Source organism: Rhinoderma darwinii, chromosome 1 (assembly GCF_050947455.1).
Source record: "Rhinoderma darwinii isolate aRhiDar2 chromosome 1, aRhiDar2.hap1, whole genome shotgun sequence".
Classification (NCBI taxonomy): Eukaryota; Metazoa; Chordata; class Amphibia; order Anura; family Rhinodermatidae; genus Rhinoderma; species Rhinoderma darwinii.
In genome coordinates this window covers 9673768-9688213 of record NC_134687.1, presented here as the reverse complement: position 1 = coordinate 9688213, position 14446 = coordinate 9673768, and the positions used below count along the sequence as shown (strand labels likewise).

Here is a 14446-nt window from a genome sequence, read left to right as displayed (position 1 = left end):
TGAGCAGCAGTTTATAAACACCAGTAGTCATGATATCAGCTGTGATAGTAACTCCATGCCAAGTCCTGGTTACACCACATGCCCCCTGCACCCCTCTGCCCTTGCACCCTCACCCCCTGTTACTTAATAACTCCCCCATTTGTAAGGAGCATGAAGTAAATTAGGATCTGTCATTGTTGCAGGATGTGACTTGATTAACCTTGTCTTCTCCTTCCAGCCCTCCACATTGCCCTGCTCGGCCCGTTCAGAGTCCCTGCAGTAGTGGGGGGGGGGGGGGGGGGGATATCTGAGAAGTTACACTGGACTCTACTGCAAAAAGCAAAATTGATAAGAAGAAGAAACAGCAGCAGAAAAAGCAGAAAGCCTCTTCACTGCAACCTCTTCAAGGGGGAGGGGGCATTTGTTGTTGAAGAAGTCCCCCCCCCCATCTTTTTTTTTTTTTTTAAATAGCTCTGAATATTCATTAGGGACAGCTCACTGTGGGTGGGGACCAAGCCAAGTTTTCATTCTATAAAATGCAGGATTGTTTGCATTGTCAGTGACTGCTTTGAAAAATTGCCACAATCTTATTTGATTCCCTGCAAAAGCCAAGTGTTGCTGCTGCTGTAAGGTAAGTCCATGCTGTTACTATTTATTACCTGCTTTACAGCTTCTTACTGACATTACATGCTACAATGTGCCACAGGCAGCACTATGGGCAGTGTTGTTACATTGTGTCAGAGTAACCTGTTCATAGCTGAAGTATTTTATTACGTGCTGTACATTACACCACAAAGGTTGCCTTGCATTTTCTAGATAAGAAGGAAAAACATCGTTAAAGAAAAAAATAAATTGAAGAAAAAAATTAGAAAAAAAGTCATTTAGGAGAAAAATTATTTGAAAAGAAATCTAAACATAAGGAAATTTTTGACAAAAATTAAAAAATGTTTTTGGAAAAAAAAAAAATGTTTTTGAAGAAAGAAGGTAAGAAAAAAAACAAGAAAAACAAATGATATAATTAGCTACTTTTTTTTGTGTTCTGTATTGATTAGATATAAACGCCTGGTGCGGGTGAGATGACGGGTGTAGGTCTATTGGGCGCTGGGTAAAGTCATTAGTTGTGCTCCTATCATTACACCAGGGGGGAAACAATGAGCAGATAATTGAATTACCGTCTTGTTGTAGTACAGTGACTTGGCTGCGCCATTTACACAGAGCGATTGCCAATAAGCGATTGCCGAGTAGCAATATCGTTCCGTTCGTTAAGACTTGTGTAAACGCCTAATAAGCGGAACGACGAGCGGCCATGAAGCCACGGAGACTGCGCAGATGTTTACTTGTGAACGGTCCATTTCATCGTATTTGCCTTTATTTACGGTTTATTGCGTTGGTAATTCTTGTTATGAGCGAGAACTCACAGGTGGAGACAAAGAGAAACATTAATAGAAAAAATGTAAAAGATTTGACACATTTGAGGACATTTTGATGGTTTCGACTTCATAGATGATTATTGGTCGTCGTTTACAATCGTCTCATTAGAAGAATTATTAGGTCTGTGGACGGATTATCTCGGCTCTGCTACATCGACAAGCTCAGCTCTACTACATCTGTATGAGGAGTTTATATATGTACAACCTTTCAAGGGGTAGGAAGTGCTGGTGATACATTGTATCCTTGTCACATACTAGAGAATAACAGTGCGGCTGAGGATGATGAGGATGATCGCAGCTGCCGGGTGTCCGACAGTTGTCGCTGGTATTTTTGGATGAATTTCGTAAAAATTTCAGGTGGATTTTTTTACAAAATTATTTCCCATCGAGTAAAAGATTGAGCAGAACAAATGTAATTTTAATTTTGATTTAATTTATAAGATGGAAGAATGCGGAGAGAATAATTTGTGCCCCCGTTACTTTGTGCCCCATTACTTCGTGTCCCGTTACTTCGTGCCCCCATTACTTCATGTCCCGTTACTTTGTGCCCCCATTACTTTGTGTCCCGTTACTTTGTGCCCCCGTTACTTCGTGCCCCCATTACTTCATGTCCCGTTACTTTGTGCCCCCATTACTTCGTGTCCCGTTACTTTGTGCCCCCGTTACTTCGTGCCCCGTTACTTTGTGCCCATTACTTCATGCCCTGTTACTTCGTGTCCCCTTACTTCATGCCCTGTTACTTCGTGCCCCCTTACTTTGTGCCCCCTTACTTTGCGCCCTGTAACTTTGTGCCCCCGTTACTTCATGCCCTGTTACTTCGTGTCCCCTTACTTCGTGCCCCCTTACTTCGTGCCCCCGTTACTTTGTGCCCCAGTTACTTTGTGCCCCCGTTACTTGTTAAACGCTCATTCCGTCTGCCTGATACCTAATTCCACAGATGTAGTAATAAGCGTCTCAATTACAGCAAATACGTCTACCAATTACTCGTGTCAATGCGAAACATTCTCTGCCGCATGAAAGAACGACGTATCAGATGTAAGGGAGTAAATGTTCTCACCCCCTCTATAACCTTTCATGTAGCAGAGCTGAGTATGTTATTAGGCACATCTTGTAGGGATATCACAAAGGGTTACCTGATGTAGCAGAGCCCTCCAACTGTTTGGAAGTTGCATTTTCTCTGCACAGTGATAATTCTCTGAATAACGATAACTCCAGAGGTTTATCTGCAGTCCCATGTAAAACCACAGACGATATATTGTATCACAATAATTTGTGACAAAATTATAAATGAATACAACTGACATATCTATACATATACACATCTGAGTTAGAGCTGAGTTTGTTATTTGGAAGAACTCATCATGAATACAATATATGTTATCAGTGGTTTTACATAGGACTGCAGGTGCTATTACTCCATTATCTTACCTTACAATGTTATATTAATGTATACAAGAAACAGTTAAGTGATCGGTACAGCTCTGCTACATCTGTATATATGTCCTGCCAAGTGGCAGATAATGGATGTGCTTTTAACTACTTCACACAACACCAAAGACAAAGTAAAGATCATAAAAAATTTAAATTGTGCCTCATCTTGTCACATTCATTCTCTCTGTCTCTCGCTCTCTCTTTCTTTCTCTCTCTCTTTCTCTCTCTCTCTTTCTCTCTCTCTCTTTCTCTGTCTCTTTCTCCCTCTCTCTTTCTCTCTCTTTTTCTCTCTCTTTTTCTCTCTCTTTTTCTCTCTCTCTTTTCCCCTCTCTTTCTCTCTCTCTCTCTCTTTCTCTTTCTCTCTCTCTCTTTCTCCCTTTCTTTCTGTTTCTCTCAATGTCTCTCTCTCTCTCTCTCATTCTCGCTTTCTCTCTCTTTCTGTCTCTCTTTCCCTCTCTCTTTCTCTCTATTTTTTTATCTCTCTTTCTCTCCACTCTCTTTCTTTCTACCTACCTCTGTCTCTCTCTCTTTACTCTCCCTCTCCCTCTCTCTCTCTCCCTCTCTTTCTCTCTCTCCTTCTCTCTCTCTCTTTCTCACTCCACTGTGAGGTAAACAGTCCGGACTCCAGACTGATACATTTTACCTGCACTGATACATTGTAACAATCTGTCAGGACAGGAGAGAGATTTGTGCTGCTGATGTGTTTACCTCACTGGAGATTGTCTGTACTGGCTACAATTGTAACAAACCCTCAGCTGTGAGAAGTATTCGGTCTGGAGGGGTATTCAGCTTCTGAATGTACATTGAGAAATTGGAACGCGAAGTCTAAGTTGGGGTATTTTATTTTATTAGGCAGTCATTAAGATATGTTTACATAAAACGTAAAAAAGATCTTCACGTGCCCCCAAAAAATGTCTGGCCATATCACCCCCACATTAAGCTCCTCCTCCTGATCACCCCTGATTATAGAGATCCATGAATATGAACCACGGAGAGCTCAGTATAACAGATCCGGCCCGTCCTACGTGTCCACCATTATTTTTGCAGAATTACCGACCTACTGAGAAATATTCATCTGTCGCTACTGCTTCATAGCGCCCCCTGTAGGTTATGACTTAATTGCAACACAGAGTCGCCCACAAATCGTTCCATTACCACAACTTACAGGCAACTACAATGAAAAAAGTAGCAACATAGAGAAACATTGAAGTCGTCCGCGAATGGTAGAGACTGCGTGACGCTGCGGAGCCCGTGTAGGCCGTAATTTGTGCTAAAAAATGGCGCAGTACATAGATCCATTTTTTGCCAGAAATGACTCAAAGCCTGACAAATCGGCTCGATGTATCCTACAGGCGAATCGCCAATTAATACGGGAATTGGCGAAACTCGAATCAGGTGAAATAATTTTCTCGTAGAAGCTGATGGGGATCGTCCTCCCAAGCGACTCTTCAAATTCTATGGCGTAAAGTGGGAAGAGAGTCATATTGATGATGATGATGATGAGATCAGGTTGCTTGCCCTTTAAGAAGCGGCGGTGGCGGTGGCTCAGGTCGGGCGCTGCGCTGCATCCACGCAGACAGAGATGATTGTGAAGTGACTTGGCCCTGGAAATGAATGCGCAGCAGAAGGGAATTCTTGGCCGCGATACAAAGGGAGACGGTGATCGGCAGATGTTTGCTTGAGAAAGTTTGTTTTAATTTGTCCGTGTTGTTTAACCCCTTTTTGTCTGGTTACATTTCATTGAGGCATTTTGTCATGGGCGATTTGTGCCCAAAAATATCCGACGGTGACGATCATGACTAAAGGGTAGATGATCAGATCAGGAAAAAATATCTAAGCGGCTAAAAAGAAAGAAAAAAGAAAATGATTATGGCTCTGATAAAACCGCCGTCAGTACGGTCAGCGCTGTCACGGGGACTGGCGGAGATTTATTGTGTTACTCTAATATGCGCAGATGTAGGCGGTCGGCTCAGATGAAGGTCTCTACTAGGAATTTTTTAGGGGATTTCATCTGATTGAAGCCAACATTTGTCCACTCAGTTGTGGGGTCCTGACACGGCCACGTTTACAGTCCGGGATCCAGTACTGGGAAAACCTGCGCGTCAGAGAAATGTCCTGCTGAAGAACACGGACTCAAATATGACCAAGTACCCCCACTATTATATAGCCCACTATTATATATCCCACTATTATATATCCCACTATTATATATTCCTTACGTACATATCCCACTATTATATATCCCACTATTATATATCCCACTATTATATATCCCACTGTTATATATCCCACTGTTATATATCCCACTGTTATATATCCCACTATTATATATCCCACTATTATATAGCCCACTATTATATATCCCACTGTTATATATCCCACTATTATATATCCCACTGTTATATATCCCACTGTTATATATCCCACTGTTATATATCCCACTATTATATATCCCACTATTATATATCCCACTGTTATATATCCCACTGTTATATATCCCACTATTATATATCCCACTGTTATATATCCCACTGTTATATATCCCACTGTTATATATCCCACTATTATATATCCCACTGTTATATATCCCACTGTTATATATCCCACTGTTATATATCCCACTATTATATATCCCACTGTTATATATCCCACTATTATATATCCCACTATTATATATCCCACTGTTATATATCCCACTATTATATATCCCTTACGTATATATCCCACTGTTATATATACCACTGTTATATATCCCACTATTATATATCCCACTGTTATATATCCCACTATTATATATCCCACTATTATATATCCCACTATTATATATCCCACTGTTATATATCCCACTGTTATATATCCCACTGTTATATATCCCACTATTATATATCCCACTATTATATATCCCACTATTATATATCCCTTACGTACATATCCCATTGTTATATATACCACTGTTATAAATCCCTTACATATATATCCCACTGTTATATATCCCACTGTTATATATCCCACTGTTATATATCCCACTATTATATATCCCACTATTATATATCCCACTATTATATATCCCTTACGTACATATCCCATTGTTATATATACCACTGTTATAAATCCCTTACATATATATCCCACTGTTATGTATCCCACTATTATATATCCCTTACGTACATATCCCACTGTTATATATCCCACTATTATATATCCCTTACATACATATCCCACTGTTATATATACCACTGTTATATATCCCACTATTATATATCCCTTACGTACATATCCCACTGTCATATATCCCACTATTATATATCCCTTACGTACATATCCCACTGTTATGTATCCCACTATTATATATCCCACTATTATATATCCCTTATGTATATATCCCACTGTTATATATCCCACTGTTATATAGCCCACTCTTATATAGCCCACTCTTATATATCCCACTCTTTTATATCCCAATCTTATATCAACTCTTCCTATACTCCATGTTCTATACTCTATGTACTCTCTGTATATTCTCCATAAACCATATACTCCCTATACTCTCTCTATACTCTATGTACTCTTTATATACTCTCTATATACTCTCTATACTCTCTCTATACTCTATGTACTCTGTATATTCTTCATAAACTATATACTCTCTGTATATTCTCTCTATACTCTATGTACTCATTATATACTCTCTATCCACTCTTTACACTCTCTATACTCTATGTACTCTTTATATGCTCTCTATACACTCGATTTACTCTATGTACTCTTTATATACTCTCTTTATACTCTATGTACTCTTTATACACTCTCTATACTCTATGTACTCTTTTTATACTCTATACATTCTCTATGCTCTCTCTATACTCTATGTACTCTGTATATTCTTCATAAACGATATACTCTCTGTATATTCTCTCTATACTCTATGTACTCATATATACTCTCTATCCACTCTTTATACTCTCTCTATACTCTATGTACTCTTTATATACTCTCTCTATACTCTATGTACTCTTTATATACTCTCTCTATACTCTATGTACTCTTTATAGACTCTCTATACTCTATGTACTCTTTATACACTCTCTATACTCTATGTACTCTTTATATACTCTCTATACTCTATGTACTCTGTATATTCTTCATAAACTATATACTCTCTGTATATTCTCTCTATACTCTATGTACTCATTATATACTCTCTATCCACTCTTTATACTCTCTCTATACTCTATGTACTCTTTATAGACTCGCTATATTCTGTGTACTCTTTATATACTCTCTCTATACCCTATGTACTCTTTATATACTCTCTCTATACTCTATGTACTCTTTATAGACTCTATACTCTATGTACTCTTTATATACTCTCTATGCACTCTCTATACTCTATGTACTCTTTATATACTCTCTGTACTCTATGTACTCTGTATATTCTTCATAAACTATATACTCTCTGTATATTCTCTCTATACTCTATGTACTCATATATACTCTCTATCCACTCTTTATGTACTCTTTATAGACTCGCTATACTCTGTGTACTCTTTATATACTCTCTCTATACTCTATGTACTCTTTATATACTCTCTCTATACTCTATGTACTCTTTATACTCTCTCTATACTCTATGTACTCTTTATATACTCTCTATACACTCTCTATACTCTATGTACTCTTTATATACTCTCTATACTCTATGTACTCTGTATATTCTTCATAAACTATATACTCTCTGTATATTCTCTCTATACTCTATGTACTCATTATATACTCTCTATCCACTCTTTATACACTCTCTATACTCTATGTACTCTTTATATACTCTCTATACTCAATGTACTCTGTATATTCTTCACAAACTATATACTCTCTGTATATTCTTTCTATACTCTATGTACTCATTATATACTCTCTATCCTCTCTTTATACTCTCTCTATACTCTATGTACTCTTTATATACTCTATATACACTCTCTTTACTCTATGTACTCTTTATATACTCTATGTACTCTATATATTCTATATAAACTACCGTATATACTTTTTCTATGCTCTTTTTACTCTATATACTCTATACACTCTCTATACTCTATTTATTATCTATACCATATACACTCTATATACATATGCTAAATACTCTCCCTATACTACATATATTCTCTATAACCGATATAAACACTGTCTCTATACTCTTTATATACTCTCTACATAGTCTCTCTATTTATGCTACATACTCTATATACTATATACTCTATATGCACTTTATATTCTTTCTATACTATATATACTCTATATATTATTTCCACAATCTATAATCTCTATATACTCACTCTATACTATATATGTTATCTACATAGTCTATATACTCTGTATGCTCTCTATATACTATTTATATTATTTCTCTACTCTATACATACTCTATATATTATTTCTATACTCGTTACTCTATATATTTCACGGGTTCGCGATGTGGACCCACTGGGCTGTACCGCGTAGCGGGATAGCAGCTGGCCAACTAGGTACAAAACAATGTCTATAGTCCAGAAAGGATACCTGAGGCAATGTAGACAGTAGCGGAGGCACAACTTGACTTTCATCGTAGATGGCACAGTAGATGCAGCGGAAGACATGACTTGACTCTCACTGTAGGTGGCACAGTAGATATGATAGCACGGGATACAGGGTACAGGCAGAAGGAACGGGTAACACTGGGAACTGGAAAACACTGGGAGACCATTTGCAAGACAAACTTTAGGTATAAAACAACGCTCAGGCAAGGAACAAGTGGACAGAGCCCTTTTTATAGTCCAGCAGCATTCTGGGCTAATTACTGATAATAGACAGCTGGACACATACTGGCCCTTTAAGGCCGTGCACGCGCGGGCACGCGCGCCCTACGGGAACCAGTCACATAACCCGGAAGTGAGTCCCGGCGTCTCCCTGGAGGGAGATGCTGCCGGGAACACAGACGTCCATGGCAGGAGCCGTCAGATGGTAAGTCTGAACGATGGTCCGCAGCCATGGACGTTACAGTATCCCCCCTCTTACGCCCCCTCTTCTTGGGACCAGAGCGGGAGAGAAATCTCTTCACGAGGACAGCGGCATCGATGTTCTCCTCTGGCTCCCAAGACCTCTCTTCTGGACCAAATCCCCTCCAATCCACCAAATAAAACGTCATTCCTCCCACTTTCTTGGTGGCCTGGATCTCCCTCACTTCAAAAGTCCCTGACGAGCCGCCAGGGGCCACTGCGGAACTAGGAGTCCTGGAGTATCGGTTCAGGACCACGGGCTTCAGCAAGGAGACATGGAAGGAGTTAGGGATCTTGAGGGTAGGAGGCAGCTGAAGCTTGTAAGACACAGGCTTGATTTGTAGCAGAATCTCGAAGGGTCCGAGGAACCTGGGAGAAAACTTGTAAGATGGCACCCTCAGCCGGATATTCCTGGAAGACAGCCAGACCTTCGTACCTGGAAGAAACTGGAGAGGATCTCGTCTTCTAGTAACTGCCTTTCTCTTCATGCGGTCCACCGCCAGCAGAATAGAAGATCGTGTCTGTTGCCATATCTGCAGAAAGTCCCTGAAGGAAGAGTCAGCTGCAGGCACCTGGGACATAGTAGATCCAGGCAGGGGTATTCGAGGATGTTGGCCGTAGACGATGAAGAACGGATTGGAGGTGGTGGACTCACTGGTATGGTTATTATAGGAGAAATCTGCTCACGTGAGCAGCTGCACCCAGTCATCATGCCATCTGGAGACAAAGTGCCGCAGATAATTCTCCATAATCTGGTTAACCCTTTCGACTTGTCCATTGGACTGAGGATGATAAGCCGAGGAGAAGTCCAACTTTACACCGAGGAGGCCGCAGAGTGCTCTCCAGAACTTCGAGGTGAACTGGACCCCTCGATCCGAGACAATATGCAGAGGCAAGTCATGCAGACAGAAGATGTGTTGAACGAAGAGGTTGGCCCATCGAGCAGCAGAAGGCAGGCCAGTCAGGGGAACAAAATGAGCCATTTTAGAAAACCGATCCACCACCGACCAGATCACACTGCATCCCGCAGAGAGAGGCATATCTGTGACAAAGTCCATAGCAACATGCCGCCAGGGGGCATCGAGCACAAGCAGTGGCTGGAGCAGACAAGCTGGTCTGGAGTGGGCAACTTTATTTGCTGCGCACACCGTACAGGAGGGGACAAAGTCCATGATTTCTTTGGGCAATGTGGGCCACCAGATCTGACGGGCAATAAGGTCTCGGGTCTTACAGGCACCCGCGTGACCTGCCAGCTTGGAACTGTGACCCCAGCGAAGGATTCTTCCTCTGTCTGCCAGACGTACAAAAGTCCTTCCTAGAGGAATGTCTCTAACATGCAGAGGGTTAACAAAGTAGATGCAGGAAGGATCGATAATATTCTGTGGGGACTCCACAGTGTCCTCTGTTTCTAATGACCTAGACAAGGCATCAGCCCTCACATTCTTGTCGGCAGGTCGGTAGTGGAGTTCGAACCGGAACCGAGCAAAGAACAATGACCATCTGGCTTGACGAGGGTTCAACCGTTGAGCCGTCTGTACGTAGGTCAGGTTCTTGTGGTCCGCGAAGACCAGGATAGGATGAGCTGCGCCTTCTAGTAGGTGTCTCCACTCCTGCAGGGCCAGCTTCATGGCCAGTAACTCCCGATCCCCAATTGAGTAGTTGCGCTCTGCGGGAGAAAACAGCTTAGAACAGTAGCCACATGCCACAGTCTTGCCTTTCGAGCCTCTCTGGAACAAAAGTGCACCGGCATCAACAGAGGAGGCATCTACCGCTAATGAAAACTGTAGAAATACATCAGGGTGGTGAAGAATAGAGGCTGACGTGAAGGCCTTTCTTAAGGTTTTAAATGCGGCTTCTGCTTCCAGAGTCCACACCTTGGCATTCATGTCCTATTTAGTGAGGGTGGAGATGGGATCTGTAAAAAATGAGAAGTTGGGAATGAACAGCCGGTAGAAGTTGGCGAATCCCAGGAAGCGTTGTATGGCCCTTAAGCCTTGGCGGCGTGGCCATTCCTGGACAGCCTTTAGATTCTCGGGGTCCATTTTGAGACCCTGATCAGAGATGATGTAGCCCAGGAATGGTAGAGACTTCTTTTCAAACACACGCTTCTCTAGCTTGGCATAAAGATGATTCTCCCTTAATCGAAGCAACACCTGGCGGAGATGACCCTGATGAGTCACAAGATCTGGGGAAAAAAATCAAAATGTCATCGAGATACACCACAACACAGATATAGAGGAGATCACGAAAAATGTAATTGACAAATTCTTGAAACACCGCGGGGGCATTACACGGGCCGAAGGGCATGATCAGATATTCATAGTGCCCATCACGAGTATTAAATACAGCCTTCCACTCGTCACCCTGACGAATCCAGATTAGATTGTAAGCCCCCCACTGGTCTAATTTAGAATTTTTTTTTCCCCCCGTATGCGATCAAACAGTTCTGAAATCAAAGGCAATGGGTACCTGTTCTTCACCGTGTGCTGGCTGAGGCCTCGGTAGTCAATGCAGGGTCAGATGGATCCATCTTTCTTCTTCACAAAGAAAAACTCGGCACCGGCCGGGGATGAGGATTTTTGTATGAAGCCCCTCTCCAGATTCTCCTTAATGCAGGCTGACATAGACTGAGTCTCAGGCAAGGAAAGAGGGTATACTCTACCGCGAGGAGGGGACGATTCAGGAACCAAGTCGATAGGGCAATCATATGCTCGATGTGGAGGCAATGTCTTCTTCCTTCTTGTTGAAGACATCTGAGAACAGAGAGTAACAAGAAGGCAACCCTGCCAATGACTGATTCGGAGAAGGCTGGGATGGATTGACATGCACCAGACAGCGGTCTAGACACTTGGGCCCGCACTGGAGAACCTCTCCAGAGTTCCAATCCAGGACTGGGGCGTGTAGACGGAGCCAAGGCAAACCCAGTAGCACGGGGTTGACGGCCTTGGGCAGGACAAACAGGGAGATGAGTTCAGAGTGTAGAACTCCCACTTGGAGTCTCAAGGGCTTGGTCACAGACAAAACTGGGTCAGGCAAAGGCAGTCCATCTACCGAGGCAACGATCAACGGTCTCTCCAGCATAACAGTGGGCAACTGAAGAAGATCCACAAGGTCTTGGCAGATGAAATTGGCTGAAGAGACAGAATCCAGGTAGGCAGAGACTGGATGGGGCCTCTCGCCAGCCATGATGGTCACAGGAATGAACAGTTTGAAGGAGCGTTCTCTATTAAATGCAGTATCGCCCAGGGTTGTCTCTCCAACCAGTCCTAGGCGTTGGAGTTGTTTGGCTTCTGAGGACACAGACGCACGACATGGCCAGCGAGGCCGCAATAAAAACAGAGTCCAGAGGTGCGCCTGCGCTGTTTCTCTTGAACGGACAGTTTAAGCCGATCCACCTGCATTGGAACCTCGGGCGGAGCAGAAGAAGAAGGCAAGAAGGGTTGCTGGAAGTTGGGCGCCAGTCTAGGAAGCCGTCTCTCCTGTCGAATCTGTTGAGATCTCTCTCTGAGCCTTCTGTCCACTCGAGTAGCAAGTAGAATCAGGTCGTCCAAGGCAGCTGGTAGATCTCAAGCAGCAAGTTTGTCCCTGATCTCGGGCGATAGGCCATGCCAGAAGGATGCTACCAAGGCCTCATATTTCCAGGACAGCTCTCCTGCTAGGCTTTGGAACTGAATGGTGTATTCGCCCATGGAGGTGTCCTCCTGGTGAAGGGTAAAGATAGCAGTGGCTGCTGACGAGGCTCGTCCAGGCTCTTCGAATACGATACATAACAACTGCACGAACCCCAGGAAGTCTCGGGTCTCGGGTCCCTGTCGTTCCAAGATAGGATTCGCCCATGCCAGGGCCTTGCCAGCAATAGAGACATAATGAAGGCGATCCTGGCTCCGTCCGAAGGAAATGCTCGGGCGTGCAGAGTGAAATGGATATGGCATTGGTTCAGAAACCCACTGTATGAACTTGCGTCTCCATGGAACAGAGGTGGCAAAGGCAGCGAGAACCGAGGATCTGAACCAGAGCTGCCAGGAGGTGTAGCAGGAGGGTCGATCGGAGGAGCTTGAATAGGAGCAGAGAAGGAAGTAGCCAGCGCCCCTAGCTGCTGTGCCATGAAGTCTACTGCCACAAGAAGTTGATCCTGTCGTGCTCGCAGATCCTGCAGGTCCGCCTGCATGGCTTGGGAGGGTGACATACCCTTGAATTGACCAGCGGAGTCCATGGCCTGAGCAAACTGTCACGGAGCGGGGTGTGGACCCACTGGGCCGTACCGCACAGTGGGATAGCAGCTGGCCAACTAGGTACATAGAACAATGACTATAGTCCAGAAAGGATACCTGAGGCAATGTAGACAGTAGCGGAGACACAACTAGACTTTCACCGTAGATGGCACAGTAGATGCAGCAGAAGACATGACTTGACTCTCACTGTAGATGGCACAGTAGATACGATAGCACGGGATACAGGGAACAGGCAGCAGGAACGGGCAACACTGGGAACTGGAAAACACTGGGAGACAATTTGCAAGACAAACTTTAGGTAAACAACAACGCTCAGGCAAGGAACAAGTGGGCAGAGCCCTTTTTATAGTACAGCAGCATTCTGGGCAAATTACTGATAATAGACAGCTGGACGTGTATTGGCCCCTTAAGGCCGTGCATGCGCAGGTGCGCGCGCCCTACGGGAACCAGTCACAGAACCCGGAAGTGAGTGCCGGCGTCTCCCTGGAGGGGAGCCGTCAGATGGTAAGTCTGAACAACGGTCCGCAGCCATGGACGTTACAATATATTCTTTCTATATACTCTCTATATACTCTTTACATAGTCTGTCTATATACGCTACGATATATGCACTCTATATGCACTTTATATTTTTTCTATACTATATACTCTCTATATACTCTACTCTTTCTACAATCTATACTCTCAATAAACTGTATATACTCTCTACATAGTCTCTACTATTTATATACTCACTCTAGATATGCTATCTACACACTATATAAACGCTACATACTCTCTATAAATTATATACTCTCTACTTAGTCTCTCTATATAATCTCTATATACTATCTGTATATACTCTATATGCGATCTACAGACTATTTAAATGCTACATACTCTCTGTATGCTCTCTATATACTCTATGTATAATTTATATACATTCTCCATACTCTCTATAATATACTCTATCTACATTTTAGATTTATTTTTCATATATAATATATTATAAGTGGTCTAACAAAATTGTTACACATAAAATACGTGTAAATTCATAATACAGGTAAACCCCTTTAATGCATAAATTCTGGCATAGAATATCAAATCTCACAAAAGCAGAAGACTAAACAGAGGTAAGTATAACACTGCTCTGAAAAGTGATCGTTGTGTATTTTACATCATGAGGTTCTTCCTAGATTCCACTAGATTCCAGTTTTGTGAATTGGTTTGTGGTTGGAGCCGACATGATGATTTGCTGATTCACTGACCGGTAACTTTCTCTTAGTTGCAATTTCAGAATTGTATTGCCACCATATAAGACAATGGAGGCTAAAATATAATTCTATACTATGTCTTCCATTGT

General features: G+C 42.5%; 1 protein-coding gene across 1 annotated transcript in view; it reads left to right on the top strand.

Annotated features, from left to right (window-relative positions):
* The first annotated feature begins 533 nt into the window (after nucleotides 1–533).
* Nucleotides 534–14446, top strand: part of CYP26B1 (cytochrome P450 family 26 subfamily B member 1) — a 100782-nt gene continuing 86869 nt past the window's right edge. The window contains exon 1 of the mRNA XM_075855631.1: nucleotides 534–610. The gene's annotated coding sequence lies outside the window, so the exon portion shown is untranslated. The remainder of the gene's footprint in view (nucleotides 611–14446) is intronic.